Source organism: Panthera uncia, assembly GCF_023721935.1.
Source record: "Panthera uncia isolate 11264 chromosome B2 unlocalized genomic scaffold, Puncia_PCG_1.0 HiC_scaffold_24, whole genome shotgun sequence".
Lineage (NCBI taxonomy): Eukaryota > Metazoa > Chordata > Mammalia > Carnivora > Felidae > Panthera > Panthera uncia.
This window is the reverse complement of record NW_026057580.1, coordinates 69965795-69988585: the sequence shown is the minus strand read 5'-3', so window position 1 is coordinate 69988585 and position 22791 is coordinate 69965795. Positions and strand designations below refer to the sequence as shown.

The window sequence follows — 22791 nt, the reverse complement described above, 5'->3', positions numbered from 1 at the left end:
TGACAAGTTTTGCACTGAGAGCACATGCCTTGTGCATTAGAAAGCGTGTCCCATTGGGACCCTAGACTCGGTGACTCTGAACTGGAGATTGTGACTCTTGAGTCTGTAGGTTTCTAAGAGAGGTTGAGTTGGAGATGGAGCGAGCTGGTATGTGAAATAGAAAGTCTTGCCTCACTTAGGTGAATCTACTATTTTCTCCCTTCTCTTGGTTGTAACACTCAATTTTGATAATTACGGGAACATGTGTTTTAGCTAGAAGATGTACCTCCTTACCCTAGAAATAGGATGGAACAGGTGTCCTGTGGCTGATGAGCCTTCAGGGACTGCTGAGGGGTGGGTGGCACTCTGTCTTCAGCCTGGTTTAGAAAGGTCCCCTTCAGTCCATCCGGTTTTGGTTTTTCTCCCCTCTGAGATGACTGCTACTTTCCTCTGCCCTAGTTGTACCTTGGAATTACAGTCACTGTGTCACAGGTCATTCTTTCATTCACTTACCATTTTTTTGATGCCCACTGGGTGTTAGACACCATGCTGGAATCTGTTGAGACAAAAATGAATTCGACAGACAAGTACACAGGCAATTATTGTACAGTGTGATACAACTGTGTGGAAGGGGCTCTGGCTCTGGGAGTGCAGAGTGAGGCCAGGCCATCCAGAAAAGCTCCCCGATGAAGGGCATGTGTGAAGGAGCCACACACTCTGTTTCTGTAAACACTGGTTGAGTCTTCTCTGCTTGTACTTCTCTCGTCTCCCAGAGGCCTTGGGTTTCCAAGAAAGGCTGGACCTAAACGGGCCTCACTAGCTACCCGTGGGATCCTTTGCTGCCCTAATCTCCCCTACCCAATCACATTGCCTTGGGTGTAATTTTTCAGCAGGTCTGCGTTACATTCTTCCATCCCTGGCCATTCAGGGGCTCTACTTCATCATCTAAGAATGACTTGGGGTTCTCGTTTTAAATTTGTGTGTAAGACAGGTTCTTCTCCCTGAACTAGAGCCATTCTGTATTCAGTCAGTGTACCTTTAAGTTGAGGAAGTATACTGACTGAAACCTTATTCTAGAACGATTATGAGCAACCCCTGACCTCTGACGCACGTAGCCCCCCACTTTCTACAGAATGGCCTGTGATCAGTGGTGGCCTTTTCAGCTCCTACAAACCAACGTGACTCAGGGAAATTGAAAGGCTCTACTCAGGGCTAGATTGGAGGGAAGCCTTCTTGAAATCCTGGTGTGCTTGCGTTTTGGCTGTGGAAGCCAGGGGCTGGCAAAGGCACTCCATAAGTGGGGTGGGGGGTCAGCACTGCGGCCCTCCTGGGCCACAGAGCCTTTGGGTACCAGGAGCCACCTCAGGGTGGTGTAGTGCAGACCAGCTATAATAGCCAGAACCCTGGGGGACAGTTTAAGAGATGCCTGGAGCTGTTCCAGGTTTTAGGGCTTGCCCTGCCTTGTGCCACTCAAGCCGAGGTGAATCCCGGAGGGCCAGCGAATGGAGGAGGTGGGTCTGTTAATTCTGTTCTCAGTACATCCCAATGCCAGGCAGACAAGAGGGTTCGGTAAATGGGGTGGGAAGTCCCGAGTGGTATGAATTAGGTTCTCGCTTTGGCTCTGCTGTTCACTTGGTCTAAGACCTTAGGCAAATCTTCTCTCCTATGTGAGCCTCATTTTTCTCATTAGTAACATGGTCCCTTTTCCAGGATCAAGTAAAATTCTTCATTTTTTAACTTAAAAACACAAACCACACATACTTGTTTTCTGACTTGGGCTTTGTACCAAAAAGGATAAAGGGCTGTTAGCCACGAGTCTGAAGGATGCTTAATAAGGCCCACCGGGGGTTGGGAGCTCCTTGAAGGCACAGCCTTGTCTGTTGAATGTACCCTCAAGCACAACACTGGCAGCAGTGAGCATCTGATGAAGGAGTGAGCAGTGTGATGGACCCTGCCGTGTGAGTTGGGTGTTTGTAAGTACTGCTGGAATTCAGAATGAGAGAAGCTAAAAGTGAGGTGGGAAATGCTTCTTGGACTGCGGGAATTTGAGCTGCATGCAGAGGACTCTGCCTGTTGTACCCTCTCGGTCATGTAGCTAATGACCTGGAAAACACTTAACCACCCTAGGGGAGTTCACTATTTTAAAAGTTCTAATTCAAAAGTTCCAATTCCAGAATTTTTTCTAATGCTGATAGAAGGCTGCTGAGCACAGATGTATAAACTATTCTTTTTGCTTGTGTTTATGTATCTGCCAAGAAGAATCTAGACTAGAGTGTACCTCCATTGTATAATTAAGTGATATCTGTTGGCCAACCCGAGAAAGAAAAAATTACAGAAGTCATGGTGTGTTTTTTTCTAAATGTATTTTTGAGTTTTCTCTTTCAGTTGAACATTTTTGTGAAGATAGAACTATGAATGTAAAATATGCTTTATCTTGATGTGTCACAGCTCAAAGCTAAATCAACATGAAGTCTGTAATTATTATTATCTATGGTTTATTGAGCATTTACTACATACTGAGTGCTTTCTATGCATCACACTTGACCATTACAGCACTCTTGTGAGGCAGCCATATCCCTTACCATGAGTTGCTTGAGGCACCATGGTAATAGTAAGGGTCCTAATCATATCTGTTTCCAGAGCTTCTTTTTCTCATACCCTACCTTACCTTGGAAGTGATACTATTTGAGACAATATATTTGTGTGACCTCTTTTTAAGAAGTTTTGTGAGTAACAAAAAAGCAGTGTTACCTTCTAGAGGAGTCTTCCATGACACTCTCTCCCATTCTAGATGGGGTTGCCCTGCTACCATGCACTTCTTCATAGCTATTGTTGTATAGTTATTTGTGCAATAACTGTCTGGTATCTGTGTTCCTATTGAACTGTAAGTTCTGTCAGGTCTGAATCCTTCCATGTGCCAAACCTAATGCCTGGTTTCTAGAATGCCCTCTTAAAAGGTTGACTACAGGCATGAATGAATGACACATAACCAAATTAGGGGGTAATAAGAGTCCTTGAAAGCCACTTTGGTAAGTGGCAGAGTAAAAAAATCTGTGTATTCCAGAAATCATGTTTCTCTTCTCCATCTCTAGGTTTTATCTTGGAAACCATGCTTGTTAATAGCATTGTATGGAGATAAGACTTCCTTGGCTTTCTCTTCAAAAATACAAAGTCTCAAGCAGACAAGTGAATAGATAGTTCTTAAGAATGAAGTCTCCGTGCAAGCAAAGACAGTCAAAAGATAAAAGAGGGAGGAGCATTAAGAGCACAAGGGAACCAGTAATACTGTTTTTGTTTTTGTTTTTGCAGAGAATCTTCTCGAATTATTAAGGGATACACTTCCAAGTTTGGTTTACATAAATCACTGATTTAAATATATACCGTTTATCTTCTAAAAGTAAAACCCATACTCAACTGAATTTTAAAGAATGTGTAATCAGGTTATGTCAGAAGGACAAAAATGTACTTTTTAAAAAGCAAAGCTGGTTAAATTGGCTTATCTTTTTTGGTAATTTAAATCATGATTTAAATGGCTTTGATTAAAATAACATCCACTTTGCTCCTAATGACTTTCAAGGGGCTAAGGAGAGAGGTTTGATTTCCACATTTCCTGCATGGCCTTTGTTCTGCACAATTGAAGGTGTTTTGGCACTTGCCTTGAGAGAGACCCATCCTTTCTGTAGTCTCAGTGAGACCAAGAATTCCTGTATTGCTATTCCGCTGTTTGCAGGGTTTAGATAACTGCCTTCAGGCCACAAATAGGCCACAAATACTGCTGTCTGTTTGATAGAGTGGCCTCCCCAAGTAAAAATTGTCATGCAAAAGAAAAGAAAGTAGAATGCTTTAGAACATGTCCTTCTCCCCAGTGAATTCCTTGAAATGTGTTTATCTGTAAATGTAGAATGTACATAGAGTTGCTCCATTTTTCAATATTTCTTTTGTTTTAATAAGTCCCAAGAGAAGTCATAACAATATCCTAGGTTCTTACTGTGGAGCTGATAGTTTCTGTAAAAAAAAAAAAACAAAGTGATACTAAACAATTGAGGGTTCAGAATTTGAGACTGCATCTGGAACCAAGCTTTAAAGCCATGTGTATGCAATTCCTACATAGCTGGTTGAGAAGAGTGGAAAGATTAATTAAGACAAGATTTTTCTTTAGTAAGAGGAATAGGACTTCCAGGGGCCAACAGGTCAGCTGTGCTTGCATGGGGAGTCCCAAGGCTTGAGAATGCTGGTCGCTGGGAAGGCATGAGGATGTGTCTTCAGGGAGAACATATGCGTATGGGGGAGGCGTCAGGGTGTAGCGTCTCACTGTGCACGTTTTCGATAAGGAGGCAGAAAGAGTAAAGAGGAAGAGGGAAGAACAGCCATCAAGAGAACTTCCTGCCCTCTGTAGAAGCCATTGCTTCCTGAATGGAGTGGGAGGGCTCCTTAAGTGGGTGTGGGGACTGGAGAGGGCAGCCCAGGTGTACAGATGGAACCCTCCCCCTCTTTGGCCTTCTCTGATCCACACTCTTAGGGTTGCCAGCCCCAGGGCCTATGGGATGCCCAGTTGGCTCCCATAGCCACGCCTTGCCCCAGCCTCCATACAGATTGACCCATTCTCTTGGAGGAGATTGGGCATGGGGAAAGACCAGCCTCTCTGTGCCCAAGGAAAGGCTGGGGGTGACCAGGGATCAGGAAAAGGGAATGGCTTGGGTGCGAGGGAGGGGGTTGTTTGGGAGGGAGGAACTTGCACAGAGTTCTCTTTTAGGTTGAAGAGCAAACAGTTTTAGTCGTGCACCAAAAGCAGTTGTTATGCATCACCCATGATAACTGACCAACTTTCTTTTATATAAATCTCTGGCTTGTAAAACTGCCGCTGTAGAAGAAACAACACGCCCTCTGCCAATTTGAATTTCCAAGATCAAAAAGATCCTTCTTGCTAGACATTATGAACTCAGGCAGGCAGTGATGACCATTGGGAGAGCTACAGATAAAAAAATTTATGTTGTGATTCAAGGAAAGAGTTCAAACATTAGGGTTGAATTGTCTAGCCTTGGATGCAGAACACATAATTCATTTGTCCCTTGAACATGAATAAACACCCGGGGGCTCACCAGTGTCCTAGGCCACATGTTCTCTTCCTCAGTTACTCTGTTTTACATGTGAGGGAAATGCAGCTCAATAGAAGTGACGTGATTTGCCCAAAGACTCACATCGAGAAGTGACAGGATCCACAAGTGGCACTCAGACCTGGAGCACCCTTCTGTTTCCACTCCACAGTGGATGTTCTCTTGTACTGAAGCCCAAAAGAGCAGAAGACAAATGAATCATCACCAGCCTCATGTAATTTAACTGGTAATTTCATACGCATCTTTCATTTTCTCTTCTCTAAATTTAAAGGACTTTCACCCTTATGTGCGGTTTTAAAAATAGGAATGATGTTTTGATCAAAAAGAAATTAGAAACTTAAAGGGGAACCGCCTCTTTAAACCTGACCTGGTCCCACCAGGTGGTGCCTGTGGGGTGACAGCCTGAGAGTGACTTACGGGATGGGGGATGGCAGTCCGAGGGAGGCCTGCAGGACACTCTGTGGCCTGTCCCTAGGCTGGGGTTCATTTTCTTGTCCTCATCTTAGTAGCGTTCATCATCTGCAAGGGGGGAGCCGGACACTGCTGGGAGAAAAGCAGCCTGCATTACAATGGAGAAGCAAGACCGCCCCCCCCCCCCAACTCTGTAGGCTTTCTCCTGTAGCCACGAGGGGCTGCATAATCTCTTGCCCTGCAGCCAGGCCTGCTGGGTAGAGGCTGGAATCATTTGGTTGTCTGCCTTTTGCATAGACATACTGTCTGCTGCAGTCTCCTGTGAAGGAGACATTATTAGTAAAATATGTGTAAAGAATGGCTTAGAAGATACCTTTGTCACTGCCCCTAAACACTTTTAAAAGCAGAGCTGCACCTGTTTTGAGATAGTATGGGATAGGCCATCAAAAATACATAAAAATTCAAGCTTTGCCCCTAAAGAAGGTTATTACTGCCCACACTGGGCTACAACAAAAATTCAAGCAGAAAACCTTAGTATTAGTTTGCTGTGGCTGCCATAGCAGGTGACCCCAAACTTGATGGCTTAAAACCACAGACTTATTCTGTCATGATTTTAGGAGTCAGAGTCCACTATTGGGGTATCGGGTGCATCCTCTCCAGACGCTTTGGAGGAACCCCACTGCTTGCCTCTTTCAGCTCCTGGTGTCTACAGGCATTCCCTTGACTTGGGGCTACATCACTCCAGTCCCTGCCTCCGCCTTCAAATTGTCTTCTTCTGTGTGTGTCTGTGTCACATCTCCCATGCATCCCACTTGTAAGATGCCTGTGATGGCTTTTAGAACTCACTGGATAATCCAGGATAAACTGCTCCTCCCAGGATCCTTAACTTTATCATACTCTATCATGCTGTGTGAGGGGACAGTCACAGATTGCAGGGATTGGGAAGTGAATGTCTTGGGGAGGAGAAGTGGACATTTTTCTGCCTCTGTCTTCTCTTTGACAATTTCTACATTTTTCATTTCCTGAAACATAAAGCTTATTACCACTGGTTTCACACATTATTTCAGTGGGGTTGATTTTCCTAGAAGGGGCCCCTCAGGAGACCTAAGAGCCCATCTGGTCTCCCAGGCCTCAGAACAGGCAAAGCCATGCCTGTGTTCTTTCTCAGATTGGGGTTGATGTAAGGATGAAGAATCATGGGCTCTGAGAGCAGGGAGGAGCCTTCAAAATCATAGCCTTCCAGTCTTAGGGGGAGACTGAGGCCCAAGATACAGGGTCACTCAAGTCAGGAGCGGAGATGGCACCAGCTCTTACTGCTTCAGTCCACCTCTTCCGCTGCTGACCCCAAGCTGTCTCGCCATATAAGCCCCTCAGCCATCCTTCATGTGGCAGCTCGAAGCACCTGAGAACTCCATCCCTGCAAATCCCCCTTTTCTCGGCCAGCAGCCCTGGTTCTTACAAGTACTCACATTACTTAATATCAGAAATCCTGTTGTTCTGGTTGCACCCCCCTGGAGGTATCCCCTTTGTATCATTGTCTCTCTAAGAACATAGCTCTCAGACACGAACAGTACTTCCGAGGTAACTTGCCCAGCATAGGGTAAGGACTGTACCCCTGACTGTTGGATCTTGTGAGATGCACGTGTTTTCTGCATCATTATGTGTTACCCTTAGGCGAATCAAGGTCACATCTCCACTCTGTTGCACTTCCAGCTTGCACTGAACGTGGGTTCAACAAAAATCCTTAAGACTTTAAAATACGAATTGCTTCCAACCTCTACCTTTTGCCCCTACCAGATAGAAGAGCCAAGTTTCTATCAGTAGCGGTATGGGATCAGCTTGGGACCCCGAGTAGATTCCAGATAGGGATTCACAGAACAGATACATCCACAGGCTGGGGCATGCTCATGGAGATGTAACCAGCAGCAAACAGGGGGCACTTAGGACGTAGACAGTTAGGTGAGGCATAAAACTGGAGAAAGTCTTCCATCAGTGGCAGTCTAGATGGACAGATGTCTGGCAGAGGAACTGGCCAGCTGAGCAGGCCAAGGGGTAGATAGGAGCACTGGTGTACAGGGATGAGACTCCAGCCAGGAAGCTGATGAAAAGAGTTGAGTCCAGAAAGATGAGTTAGAGTCCACTGCCAAAACAGGGGAGGGCCCAAGATAGGAGCTTGAGACCAGAGAGTAAAAGGAAGCCCCCGGTCTGAAGTCAAGAGTCACAGCACTGATGTGTATCTGAGGCCTGGAGCCTCACCCACTCAGAGCCTGGGGTCAGGGGCCCATGGCAGAACTTGTGAATAGGGCTGAGTCCTCCCAGCTAAGCAGATTAGAGGGTGTAGGGCAGGCGATGACACCCTCCTATATATGCACAAATGATTTTTTACCATTGAAAGTAGGGCCTTATCTCTGTTAATTCCTTGGGTTCTTTTTTGGTTGTTGTTTTGGTCAGTTTTGGCAGTATTCCAGCCTGTTGAGATGTTTTCAAATCTCTGTTCATTCCTCTCATTAATTGTCCCCTCAGCCATGAATTATTTGTGATCCCCTTAAGCACATCTCGATGAAAACGTTACCAGGGATAAACCTACAAAGCCCCACTGTGCGAGGACCTCCCTCCAAGCCAGTGTTGCTCTTCTGTGATGTTAGCACCCCTGGGTGTGGTTGCTCAGTTACCTCTGAGGCCCTCAAACTGAACTGTCACTTGGCCCAGCGTTTCCCATCTCACTCAGCTATGCTTTGAATGACTGACTGTCAGATGCTTTGCTGACATCCAGGTACTCTGTGTCTATAATCTACTCTGACAGTCCTGTGAAAATGCCCTGAGATAGGGCAGTGCCTCAGGAAGGGAGAGTTGGTAGGGTGCTTGGTTATTCACAGCTTTGAGGGCAGAGGTCCCCAGTTGTTCTCACTGATGTCAGCGGGTGTCAGTTCTGAGCCCCGCTTTCCATAACACGCTTGTGGGTGTTAGCCCGTGGGTGATTCTTGAGGTGAGACCAGAAGCCCGAATTCAGATGTGGAGCCCTAATGTTTGTTTCTAGGGTTAGCCTCTACTAAAGAGGCCTCCTTTGCCGATTATGTGGTCTGCGAAGAGCAGGCCCCGCTGTCGGGTGCATAAGGCTGCTTCTTGGAAGATGTAGGGGTGTTCATTAAGTTGTGAAACATACCACGACTGAGTGTAGTCCGCGTGTAAAGTGAGGGAAGGGAAGTGGGATGCTCTGTGGATCGTTTGTGTTAACAGAAGAAGGGGGTGAGACAACAATTCATCTATTTGCATAGTCCTTCCACATAAGACTGCCAAGACCAAGTGAGGTGGTTTCAGGGTCAGTCACGAGGCAGCATGATGTAGTGGAAAGAGTGTGTGGGCCTCAGGGGCCTGAGTAAGTCCTGCTGTGCCACCGAAGAGCCGTGTGATGCTGGCTGCGCAGGAGGCAGATGGTCGAGGGAAGAGGTGCAACAGTGGTGAGTGTCTGAGGGGGGCCGCGGGGCGCAGGGAGGGTGACACAGGAGTGTCCCAAATGTCTTTTTGTCGTCCCCTCTTTCTTTCGGGCAGTACCGGCCAAGGATCGGGTCACTTCCAGGTGTGACATGGGGCAGAGACTTGGGCTAGAAGAATGGGCCAGGGAAGCCCCATTTCTTTCCACGACATTATTTTTTCTACTGCTCTTCATCAAGACTTAGTGCCACAGTAATTTAAAACAGATGGGACCTGTGTGTGTGTGTGTGTGTGTGTGTGTGTGTGTGTGTGTATGCGTGTGTGCGTGCGTGCGTGTTGGGGAGATGATTTTGTTGATCTTTGGAGGAATGTTCTGAAAAGTAGTCCTAAACGGGTGGTATGGGAAGCAGTAGTTTAAAAAACTTTGCCTATTATACAGTTATTAAATAAGGGAGAAAAACATTCTGTTTCCTTTACCAGAGAGGTGCATCAGGGTGATGCTTATTGAAAAAAAAGTAAATTTGATCATTGGGAAAAGTTTGAACAGCCCTCAGGTATTGAACACGAAATAACTTGTGAAACCTACTCACGAAGCTTGGAAGTCCTCACGGTGATCCACAGTGAAGTTTTAGGGATGGGTGAGGCCTCACTGACAAAATGTCAAGAGTGCTGTTTTTCGTGTATGACCCATGAATTGGAAGAACAGAAAGACTTTTGACAGTTACCATAATATTTACTGTATTTTCTCATATTTGGTATTAATAAATATTGGCTACTAGCCAATCATGTAACTTTAAAAAAATTTTTTTAAATGTTGTTTATTTTTGAGAGAGAAAGACAGAGCACAAGCAGGGGAGGGGCAGAGAGAGAGAAGGAGACACAGAATCCGAAGCAGGCTCTAGGCTCCCAACTGTCAGCACAGAGCCTGACGTGAGGCTCGAACTCATGAACCGTGAGATCATGCCCTGCGCCAAAGTTGGCCGCTTAACTGACTGAGCCACCCAGATGCCCCGTAACTTCTTTCTTCTATTTTTACAGTGGCTTAGAGGAAAATATAGCTAGGCTTCCATGTTTTCTAGGTAGTAAATGAAACAACAAGATGTTATGTAATGTTTTTCGAAGGAAAAAGCTTCAGAAACAATTTCAGAGCCAACAGGGTAAGAGGTATCAAGACAGGAAAAAGCACTTGTTTTTTGTTGTTGTTGTTTTGTTTTTTGATTTTTGTTTTTTCAGGTTTGTTTTTTTTTTAATAGGCTTTACTTTTTTGAGCAGTTCACAGTAAAATTGAAGGGAAAGCCCAGAGATTTCCCATATACGCCTGCCCCCACACATGCACAGTGTCCCCTACTGTCAACATCCCCACCAGAGTGGTACAGTTGTTATAGTTGATAAACCTACATAGACACATCATTATCACCCCAAGTCCATAGTTTACATTAGGGTTCACTCTTGGTGTTATATGCTCTATGGGCTTGGATAAATGTGCAATCATGTGTAGTCACCATTAGACTGAGTATTTTCACTTCCTTAACAATCCTCTGTGCTCTGCCTGTCCATCCTTCCCTTGCCCCTAACTTCTGGCAACCAGTGATCTTTATTTACTGTGTCTGTGGTGGGCTTTTACACAATGTCATGTATTTGGAATCCTACACTATGTAGCCTTTTCAGATTGACTTCTTTCACTTAGTTATATGCATTTAAATTTTCTCCATGTCTTTTCATGGCTTGGTAGCTCATGTCTTTTTAACACTGAATAATATTCTATTGTCTGGATATACCACAGTTTATTTATCCATTCACCAACTGTAGAACATTTTGGCTGCTTCTAAATTTTGGCAATTATGAATAAAGACACTCTATAAACATCTGTGTAGAGGTTTTTGCATAGATGTAAGTTTTCAGCTCCTTTGGGTAAATATCATAGAGCATGATTAAAATCACTTGCTCTTTTGGGAGCGAGGGGAGGGTAGGTGATGGGTATTGAAGAGGGCATCTTTTGGGATGAGCACTGGGTGTTGTATGGAAACCAATTTGACAATAAATTTCATATATTTAAAAAAATATAAAAATTTAAAAATTTAAAAAAATAAAATAAAATCACTTGCTCTTTGAACATTAAAAAAATTTTTTTAAAAACCCTCTCTCTCTGCCCCTCCCCTGCTCATGCTCTGTCTCTCTCAAAAATATATAAACATTAAAAATTTTTTTAAATCACTTGCTCTTTGTTGGAATATAGAAATTGTTTTATATTTTCTTTTGGGGGCAAAAGCCCAAATCACTGCATGCCATCGGCTTGTTTGTATGTAAATTTAGGCAGCTGGTATTTTACCTGATGCTTTAACCCATAAGTATCCATTGCTGTATCTCTATTCAAATTCGAGTGGCGAATGACAGAGTTTTGTGTTTTCTCTTATATCACTGTATCTCCTGGCTCCATGATTATCGAAAGCTCTCTTTGCCCAAATTGATGGACTTGGGCCAACTCTGATGCTTTTCTCCAAAGGGCCTCTTTTTTTTGTTGTTGTTTCTCTTTTCCCACAATCAGATCTGAGTCAGGTTGTTACCTTTCACTTTGGAATCCCCTTCGCTGGCTTGGAAGTTCAGACCTGTGTTTCAGTTCCGATGTTTATCGCTGAATTCAGCATCCGCTGTTGAGACATCCACGGAGCTCGGCCTCCTGACTGTATCATAGTGTCGTGCCCCTCATGGGCTGAGGGTAGGGTTTGCTTCACGGTATCCCAGCACCTCTTTGCATAAACCAACCTTTCCTGACTTTTCTTGTGATTTTTTTTTCATATTCATTCCTCACCTAGCATGTTTTCTGTGATCAAATGAAAATTGTCCCATTAAAGTGAAAATGGAGATTTTTTTTTTTTTTATGTTATAGTGCAGATGGTATGAAACATTTCTGAAGAAAATCAAGTCTCCTAAACTCAGATCTCTAGGACAGTGGTTAAAATTTCGGTATTTTTTCCACAAGTAGTCTACTTAAATAAGGGAGAAAAACCAGTGTTAAAAACAAAAACAACTGTTTGCCAAATTCAATTGCTTTTGAAATAATTTATCAGTTTTGATTTTTGAGCAGGAAATAGGTAAAACTTTTAGCTTAAACATTACTTAAGTAGAATAAATTCAATAAGCATTCTTATTTTGTCTAAATTAAGGCCGTGGTACCAAGATCAGGGGCTCCTGAGGAGGTCTTCTAACTGCAGTTAGAGCAGAAAAGTAATCTCAGAGCCCACCCTTAAAAGAGGTAAGAAGATGCAGAACTATTGTTAAGGTTGGGAGCCTGGGTGTCTGAGAGACGGGTGGAATTGAAATTATTTTGGAGGAAGGAAGAAAGGGTGGCTTGGGGAAGTCGGGCCGGTTAGCAGTAACGCAGTGGGGGAAACTTGATAAGCTTCCCAGGAACACAGACACCCTGTGGTTGGGTCAAGTGTAGGAGATCGAGGCGAGCACTGCTAGAACTGCCTTGAACTCCTTGCTGTAACAGAGCAAAGAGCCATTGCACTCTGAGTGGTGTTTCAGGTCCCCCTGCAGTGCAATTGACACCACCTTCTGAGCGAGGCATTACCACAGAGTTTACCTGACCATCAATGGTGGCCTGGGTGAATGCTCATGTGAGTCTGTATAGAGAATAAAGGACACCATGTTGGGTCTTCAGTGGTCGTCATGTTTGATTGGAGTTGGACAGAGAAAGCACTCAAGTCTAAGACAAAGGTCTGAGCTGAGGGCTCCACACAGGGTCAGAATGCCAGGAAGGAGGCACTAAAGAAGGTGGGTCCAGGACTCAGAGTAACATGGATGATGATGATGATGATGATGATGATGATGATGTCTACAAAGGAATATATATATGCATACAAAGAAGTGTGTGTGTGTGTGTGTGTGTGTCCATTATATGCATACACAGAGAGTGGAATGGAGGGAAAGAGAGAGTAAGAGAAATACAACACCTGGTACCCATCCTGCAGCATGAGAACTGGAATATCACCAGTATTTTGCAAATCCCTATGTGTTCCTCCCTGGCCATACTCCTCTCTGTGGTACCACTGTTCTGAATTTTGTGTTTGTCATTTCCTGCCTTTTCTGTGTAAGTATGTTTCCCTATGTGATCTATTATTAAGTTTTATTTGTCTTGGGCTGTGTGTGTATGTATGTGTGTGTGGAATTCTTATACCAATTGCTTTTTTTTTTCAATTGTTTTTGGGTTTTTTTTTTTAATGTATATTTATTTTGAGAGCGAGAGAGAAAGAGAGTGTGAGCACGAGAGGAAGAGGGGGAGAGAGAGAGAAAATCCCAAGCAGGCCCCACGCTCAGCATAGAGCCCGCCAGGGACTTAATCCCACAGCCGTGAGATCACAACCTGAGCTGATATCAAGAGTTGGATGCTTAACTGACTAAGCCACCCAGGCACCCCAATCGATGATCTTTTTAAAGATTCATCTCTGTTGATGCATGAAGTGACATACATGAAATTCACTTATCTCCACTGCTATCTGGTCTTGCATTGTATGAACATACCACATTTTATGACAGTATTCAGTCACTGCTCAATGGACATTTGGGTCATTTCCAATTTTGCACTATTTTAAACAGTGCTACTTTGAACATTCTTGTATGTGCATCCTGCTGCAAACAGTTTCTCTAGGATAAGTGCATAAGAGAAGAATTTTGGAGTCTTAGAGTATGCGCACCTTCAACTTTACTGAAAAGTACCAAATTGTTTTCCAAAGTGGTGATATTTGTACATTCCATTTGACATTCCCATGAGTTAACAGATTAACTTCTAAGAGAAGGGGAAGTCTAAAGGAAAGATGAAATGCAGGATTAGCTAAACATTGCAGAGGAAAGGGATATCATTAGGGGCTGATGAAGTACAACTTCCCGTCTAAGTGTGGGGTAGAGAGAGCTAGGGATATGAAGAAGAAGAAGGTTTAGGTTTTAAATAACCACTGTGGGTACAGTGAAAGGCTGGAAGATTATCTTGCATGGACTGTAGTCAAGTTGTCATTAAGTGGCATACCCCATCTCAGTAGGAATGAATTACCCAGTTCTCTCCATTTGCACTCAGTTTTCCCTGATCAGCAGTAATCTTTAGTGCTCTATCTGGGGAGCAGATAGATGCTTCCAGGCATTTAAGTGTGCTGTTTCTACGTCAAACTGGGTGGCACGGATCCTAATAAAGTTTTCAAAGCAGACGTCCACACAGAGGCACACAAATGTTTTGGATATTACTCTCCCCCAAACATAGGCGATTTTTATGACAGCCATCCTTTATACTTTATAAATTCAGTAAATTTACACAGGGTTTGACAGTGCTGTTTCTTTTACTTCAGAGGGTTATTTGATGAAAACTCAGAGCTGCTCTGCTGTTACTCACTTGACCTGAGAAAAATGGGTGTATGGCATTTTGAGTAGCAAATTAACTATGAAATATGACACAGCCCTGGGTGAGCATGTTGGTCTCATTTGTAAATTCTGACCACTCTGACACGGACAGGTGATCGGATTTGTTTTCAAAGAATTTTCATTCTTCCAAATCTAGATTTTAGTGAGGATAACTTCTTTTGTTGGCATTCTTAGGAAACTGAAAGTGGAGCATAAACCATTCACAGCACATGTTCTCTGGAGCTTCAGAAGTGTGGCTCTTTTTAACTTGTTATTTTTGGGTCACCCTTCATTAATAGCATTCATCAGATTTATTTGACTCTAGGGCTGAGAGCTCAGTGATGGTGGCATTTTCAAAATATTTTAATCACAGGTTTAAAAAAAAATTTTTTTTAACGTTTATTCATTTTTGAGAGACAAGAGAGAAACAGAGCGTGAGTGGGGGAGGGGCAGAAAGAGAGGGAGGCACAGAATCCAAAGCTGGCTCCGGGCTCTGAGCTGTTGGCACAAGATCCCAACATGGGACTTGAGCTCACGAACCACAAGAGCATGACCTGAGCTGGAGTCGGACGCTTAACCGACTGAGCCACCCAGACGCCCCTTTAATCACAGTTTTTATCATCTGTTGATTGGCATTGTCTATCCGAAACGTTCAGTGGTGACCATACATATTTAGGAAGGCAGCATGGTATACTCAAAATAACACCGTGCTTTGCCCCCAAAACTGGAAAGAACCTCCATGTTCCACAGTTTGAGATTTCATTATGTAAACTATGACATGTCTACCCATGGAATATAATATATTAATGAAAATGATTAGAAAATTTGTCAAATAAGTTAGATGGCTACCTTGTTAAGTAGAAAAAAGCAGGATACCAAATTGTGGAATATGATGATCACAGTTCTGCAAAGCACAATGCATGTGTGGGAAGTGCCTTCAAAAATTATACCAAAATGCTGACATTGTATTTGGGTTATGGGATCATGGGGATTTTTGTCTCAGTGTTTGTTAATATGTTTATATTACTTTTATAATAAAATTAATTAAAAGGATGGACTTAAGAGAGATCAATCGGAGGGCACCTGGGTGGCTCAGTCAGTTAAGTATCCAACTCTTGGTTTCAGCTCAGGTCATGATCTCACCGTTTGTGAAGCTCCACATCAGGCTCTGTGCTGACAGCATGGAGCCTGCTTGGGAATCTCTTTCTTTCTCTCTGCCCCTCCCCTGCTTGCTTTCACTCTCTCTTCTCTCAAAATAAATAAATGTACTTAAAATAATTTAAAAAAAGAGAGAGATCAATCTGGATTCAAATTGCCAGTCTGCCATTAACTGGTTGTTTGACCTTGGGCAATCTACTTAACTAGCTTCCTCAGGAGCTAAAGAGGTTATATCTACCCCCACCCCCTACAGTTTCTGCTAGTCAAATGAGGTAATATTCCCAAGCAGGCCCCAGCCCTGTCCCCAGTGCAAGTAGCTGGTGTGGTGGTTCCTACCCTCTCAGCTTCCCCTTCTCTGGTGAAATAAGCTTTGCCCAGTACACACCCAAGAGCCACGAGTGATGCTCTTTTATTATCTCATTTCTATTTTGTCCAGTTGGGGCCTCATTCTGATGTCAGTAAACACTTCTGACCTCTTGGAACTTCTGTTTTAGCAGTGACAACTGATGGTTATTTTAGAGAAGTGATTGGTGAGTAAGAATGCTTGGCCTTACGTGACAGGAGGGGAAATTTGAAGAACTGGACTTCCTGAAAGTTCTAGAATTTCAGCTGTTCAAATATATATATTTGATTGACAGAAATAATGCTTGCTAATTTGAGGACATCCTTATTTTTTTCCTTTTAATGTTTATTTGTTTTTTAGACAGAGACAGAGCATGAGCAGGGCAGGGGCAGAGAGAGAGGGAGACACAGAATCTGAAGCAGGCTCCAGGCTCTGAGCTGTCAGCACAGAGCCCGACGTGGGGCTCAAACTTGTCCACTACGGGATCATGACCTGAGCCGAAGTCAGATGCTCAGCTGACCGAGCCACCCAGGCACTCCGAGGACATCCTTATTAACATCCCTTGGTTAGCAAAGAGGGAACACATTATAGGCTTGCTCACAGGCTGGTGATTTTCCTGACTGCCGAGTTCTTCTAAGAGAAAAATACAAAAAATATATAAGAGAAGGTTTAGCAGGATCCCCAGGGGCTATCTGTGAGCCCTAAGATGTTACCTGAGCTTTATGATGATATGAGATGATCATGTTCAGCAGTTGGTTTAAACAGGGTCAGAGATGCTCGATAGGATCCTAGTTTTTAACTTATTTCAGTGTAAGTTTATTCAGATAGGAAGAGGAAAGCTCATTTCTTTTCTTTCTTTCTTTATTTTATTTTATTTTATTTTTAAGTAATCCTTACACCCAAAGTGAGGCTCGAACTTACAACCCCAAGATCAAGAGTCACATGCTCTACCAACTGAGGCAGACAGTTGCCCTGAAAACTCATTTCTGTTTCTTTTCTTTTTTTTTTTTTTTTTTTTTTTTTTAAACTCATTTCTTAATAGTAATAGCTAGCTACAGATTGGCCAGGTACTGGAAAATGTCATCTTGCCCTGGTTTAGGGTACACTCTTAGCAAAGGTCCAACAAAGATGCTCATATTCACGTGGGCCCAAGTCATGCCATCTACTTGGACCAGTACTCAGATTATCTGAGATCTCCTCTAGACTCTTCGACTTACAGTCTATAGACAGGAATACATTCCTGACCTACTCAAGGCTAGAATCCAGGACTGTGCCCTCCCAATTCATGTCCTGTTTGGAATAGCAGACTCTATGTCTGCCTCCAGCTGGCTTTGGCTGGACATGCTGAGCCTGACTTTTGTTATAAGAGGAGAGGTTTAATCTGTAAGGACCCTTCTGGCTCTAAAGTCCAAAAATTCATTAATTCCTTTGGGTGTTTCTTTTCTTTCTTCTTCGTCTTTTTTTTTTTTTTTTAACGTGTCAGCATCTTGAGAGGTACAAGTAATTGAACTATAGGAAATCAACTATAAATTCTTGTTCCTTCAAGTTTGAGGCTCTGAATCTAAGCCCTCTGTTTTCTGTGGATGGCTTGGTGGGATCAAGATCTTTCTGGTAAGGCCACAGCTTCCCATGGTGCAGTCTTCATGGCTCTACAAAGGTCAAAAATGGCATGAAGCAAACTGGAACACAGTGGCAGGAGTTTCCTTGCCTGTGAAACAAGCCATTGTAGTCCTTTAAGAAGGAGAATAGAGAAAGAACAAGAAATGAAAGGCACACAGACTGGATGGGAAGAAGTAAAGTTCTCTTTACTTATAGTGACATGACTGTTTACATAGACAAATCCTAAGGAATGTATAAAACCACTTCTAGAAAGAACAAATAAGTGAACTTAGTAAAGTTATAGGATACAAGGTCAATATACACAGATCAATTATTATTATTACTATTAATATTATTTTCAGAGAAAGCACGAGAGGGGCAGAGAGAGAGAGAAAGAATATCTTAAGCAGGCTCCATGCATAGTGTGGAGGCCAATGCAGGGCTCCATCCCACGGCCCTGAGATAATAACCTGAGCTGAAATCAAGAGTCTGACGTTCATCAACCAACCAAGCCACCCAGGCACCCCAATCAATTGTATTTCTATATATTAGCAGCTAATAGGTGGAAAATGAAGCCAAAGAAACAATTCTATGTATAATGGTAACAGAAAAACTTAAAACAACTTAGAGATAAATTTAACAAAACTGTCAGTTGGTGCTATCTCTGAGGGTACTTAAGGGTAATGGGTGCTAACAGTCCCTGAAGGTTCCCCAGGGAGTGGATATTGTTTTTGTAGCTCTTATCATTTCTCAAGGGAAAAAGCTGTATCAACTTGGATAATTGTTGTCTGGCATCATCAAGATGTGGATTGTAATGTCAGTTTGTATTCAGTAAGCTGTACAGCACTCTTAGGGCCATTTCATAATTTATCTGATAGCAAGCATATCTCCTTTGCACTTTGGGTGTAGAGTGGTCCTGAGTGATTAACGGGGGCCGGATTAAATCTCAGGCATAAGATGTTCGCTCAGAAAGTTGTGATTTTTCTTTTTTCTTTGTTCTTCTCTCTAGGGTGTGATGAGGCATTTAATCCATCAGACAGCAGGAGGATCTATGTAATGAATTTTTACATGCCCCGGTCATTTTAATGTAATCGTCCTTGTTTTAAAAGGCTTCATTAAGTCTATTGTTAGGATTGTAAAACTACCTAAGACAGACAAGAGGGCTTTTCCCATTTTCAGAATTCAACAGTTTTTTAATTGCACTGCTTTAGGTGAATGGTAATTAAATGGGTTGGGAGAATGTGCAATATTTATTTATAGTAACAGGCATGTCATGTATTTATACTCATTATTGCACAGTGTTCTTGATAACATCCTTTTGGGGGGAAAAGGGGTCATGACTGTTAAAAGTAGTTCTAATAACTGTTTTTTTGGCAGGGCTTTGAATCTAGCTGTGAATATTAAAGATCCAGGTACTTTCGTATTAAAATACTATATACACAGTAAGCCTTTTGCAAGGAATGCACTTGCAAAATTCTAAATGTACTTTTAGCATTGCCAATTTAAAATATTTAAGTTAAATATATTTGCCAGTGTTAATGGTCTTTAGAGTGTTATAATGTACCTTAATTTTGATAAGATGATAGGAGAGCGACTATTCCTTGGTTCTTTTTTTTTATTATTATTTTGTTTATTTTTTAGAGAGAGAGAGAGACAGAGCGTGAGCAGAGGAGGGGCAGAGAGAGAGGGAGACAACAGAATCCAAAGCAGGCTCCAGGCTCTGAGCCGTCAGCACAGAACCTGACGCGGGGATCAAACCCATGAACCCTGAGATCATGACCTGAGCCAAAGTCAGACGCTTAATCAAATGAGCCACTCAGGTGCCCCATATTCCTTGGTTCTTAAGTTTTGTAATACATACAGTTTTAACACTTTATTCTTCATGTGCTCTGACATGGCAGATTTGTCAAGCAGGTAGGAGAGAAATTTTCCGTATGATATTGAGGATCTTAAGACCATTTAACCTACTGATTAGGGGCCTTTTAGAGCAGATTAAAGCTAGGGAAATCCTCCATCAAGAAAAGTGTGTGCACACATACACACAAACAGAGATACAGTGTGATACTTCGGGAGGTCTGTGGACTTCCTGGGCACCTCTTCATGGACCCAAAGAGATGAATCCTTGATCTAAAGCAGATTGAATAAATAGCCCCTTCTGTTTTGCACATCCCCCATGTCTAGTCTCGCCCCTGCCCATGTCTGCAAATTCATTTTCACTGTTACCTTTTCTTCAAAGGACATTTTTACTCAACGTCTTCATTACCAGTTCAGTCTAAACGTGACAGAAGCAGAGAGCCCTTTTCCAGCTCACCTGGTAATTTCTTCAGTTATTACAGCTGGTCATCGGCTTCTCCCTCTGCCCTGTCTCCCCAAGAGCTGGAAGAAGCATGCTGTCTTACTCCGCACGGCTAATATATTGATAAACTTTGGTCACACATGTTCTTCCCGCCGAGCCACCACTTTCATTCCTTCTGGCATGTATCAACACTGCCCTTGGGCAAGCCTCAAACACCTGTCCTTTAAACTGCCCCGGCCTCCTCTCCCCTGCACTCCCTCCATCCTGCCACTCATTTGGGACTCCATCTTCCCTCACACAGGCACACTTTTACTTGCCCCCTTGGGTACCTTTGGGGGTTCTCTGTCATGACACACAGGAAATCAAAACCCACCAGCTCCTTCACTATGGGGGCCTGCTCTCCTACTCCCACATCCCCCCCACCCCGCCCCAGAGACTGATGCTTTCCCTGGGCCCCTTGCCTGTCCGTATCCAGCCACTTTTCTCCCACCTTCCCGCACCGCCAACGTTCTGCCCTTCCAAGAGGGTGCCTGGGACAGGTTATCATCTGCTGACCTGCAGTGGTTGGGCATCTCACATTTTCTGGGAATAGTCACTGAACCCGGCAGGAAGGTGGGTCCCCAGGTCTGCACAGCCTTACTTCTGTGAAAGTCTTTACTTCTGTTCAGTTAGCAACTTTTCCCCACCATCTGCTTAGCTCAGTTGAGTCAGTACTGCACTAAAGATACTTTGGAAACACCTTTTTAAAAAAAAAACACTGGAGCAAGGCACTAGGAGAATAATATGAGAGAAATAAATCCATGGCATCCCCCACATGTGCCGTCTCATCTTCTCGTACTGGTCTGCAGGCCAGCAGCCCCATCTGGCTCACCAGGGAGCACAGACAGTGGCCTGCTCATCTTTGTATCCTAGCACGGAGCGAGACGAGGGCAGGCTTAAGTGTCTGGTGGAGGAGGCGTGCAGGTGCCGTGGTGACGTCTCTGTCAGTATTTCATAGAATCATAGCTGGAAGTGCCCTCTGAGATGATCTCCCACCACCTCATTTGACAGCTGGGCAAGCTGAGAGTCAGGGAGGTGAAGTGACCTGTCCAAGGTCAGACAGCAATAAAATCAGCTTTTGAACCTATGTTTTCTGACTCCCAGACTCTTTATTTGCTATACTACAAATGCTCAATCCACCATTCTTCCTTTTTCCCTTCTCTTTCATCTCTATGCTCATAGTGCCTGTTTGGTGCCTGTAGATATTATTCTTAGCTCTTCACGTTGCCATAAGTTGTCTGTTACACTTTAATAAGCATAAATACTTAGTAGTTATCTCAGGGGGCACCTGGGTGGCTCAGTTGGTTAAGCATCTGACTACAGCTCAGGTCATGATCTCACAGTTGGTGGGTTCAAGCCCTGCATCGGGCTCTGTGCTGACAGCTCAGAGCCTGGAGCTCGCTTCAGATTTTGTGTCCCCTGCTCTTGTGTGCGCTCGCTCGCTCTCTCTCTCTCTCTCACAAAGATAAATAATAAACATTAAAATAAATTTTTTTAAATAATAAGTAATTGTCTTACATTTTGAATAGTACTTTGGTACTTTTCAAGTTCTTTCACTAGATTTCACCACAAAGCACTAAGATAGGTTGAGCCAGTATTATTCTCATACATCAGAGGAGATAAAAGTAGTGACTTGTTTGAGACCAAGGCCATGTGGCTAATAAGTGACAGGGTTGAACATAGAGTCTGGTGCTCCTCAATCAGAGGATGATGGCAACTTAAAGCTGTGTTGAAAATCTGGCTTCAGGCTCTGGAATCCTGCCTTCCTTGATGTAAATATTAAAAAAAAAAAAAAAAAAAAAGGTAGGATTTCCTATTTTTTAACAGTTTCCAGTTTAGTAGCTCATTTCCTAAAGTCTGTTCTGAAGCACACTGGTCCCATGAGATGCTCAGCAAAAACTGGGTTGCGAGGCCAGATAAGCTGGGCAAAGCTGTCTGCTATATGCCCTTCTTGGGGATTCCCCATGCAAAATAGCATTTAAGGTTCTGATCAGTCCTACTGCAAAGATGGCTGTTGCATGTATTTTTTTTTTTAATTCAGTAAAATACACGTGACATGAAATTTACCATCTTGACCATTTTCATCGTACAGTTTAGTAATTTAAGTATATTTACTTTGTTGCTCAACTAGTCTCCAGAACTCTTTTCATCTTAGCAAAGGTGAAACTCTACACCCCTGAAATAACACTCCGTTCTCCCCTCCCCGAATCCCTGGCAAACACTATTCCATTTTCTATCTCTATGAATTTGACTACTCTGGATATCTCCTATAAATGGAACCGTATAGTATTGTCTTCTTATGACTGGCTTATTTCACTTAGCATCATGTTGTCAAGACTCATCCATGATGTAGCATGTGTGAGAATTTCCTTCCTTTTTAAGGCTGAGTAACATTCCATTGTATGTACATCCCGCATTTGTTTCTCCATCCAGCCCAAGTTGGCACTTGAGTTGCTTCCATCCTCTGGCTGCTGGGAATAACGCTGCTATAAACACGGGTATGCAAATATGTCTTCAGGAATTTACTTTTAGTTCTTTAGGACATATACCCAGAATTGGAACTGCTGGATCGTGTGGTAATTCTGTTTTTAGTTTCTTTGTGCAACCACCATTGTTTAACATATTTTTCTGCCCAGGTTTCACAGATTCATTTGATCGCAGAATTCTTTTTCCGCTTTTACCTTTAGATCATCCCACAGAACACAGGCCTCTCGGAAGACCCTGAGAAGTCCTGAGTCTAGGCCTGTTTCTACAAGCCCAAGGTGCCAGCAAACATCAGGATGCTGGCCGGGCATTTCAGCCGCAAAGTTCCCAGCCCACGGGCGAGGTCAGCCGTGTGGTCCCAGGGGCTGCTGAAGCAGAGGAAGCTCATAGGACAGACCACAGACTGTAGTAGCAGGTGTTCCTCTGCCTGGACCTGGTGCTGTAAGCTTGGCGCAGGTGAAGAGGCTGCTGTAGTGCTGGTGTCACTTAGGCAGCACTGGCTAGGCAGGTACCTTTGCTCAACAAGGGAGTAAAGAAGAGCCAGC

General features: G+C 43.4%; 1 protein-coding gene across 9 annotated transcripts in view; it reads left to right on the top strand.

The window, feature by feature from the left end:
• FYN (FYN proto-oncogene, Src family tyrosine kinase) overlaps positions 1-22791 on the top strand; it is a 211614-nt gene that overhangs the window by 25344 nt on the left and 163479 nt on the right. For 2 of the 9 annotated variants that reach the window (XM_049652937.1, XM_049652941.1), the window contains exon 1: positions 1-8277. The exons of 3 other annotated variants lie outside the window; for them this stretch is intronic. The gene's annotated coding sequence lies outside the window, so the exon portion shown is untranslated. 4 more of the 9 variants (XM_049652936.1, XM_049652940.1, XM_049652933.1 and 1 more) reach the window with 3 other exon arrangements.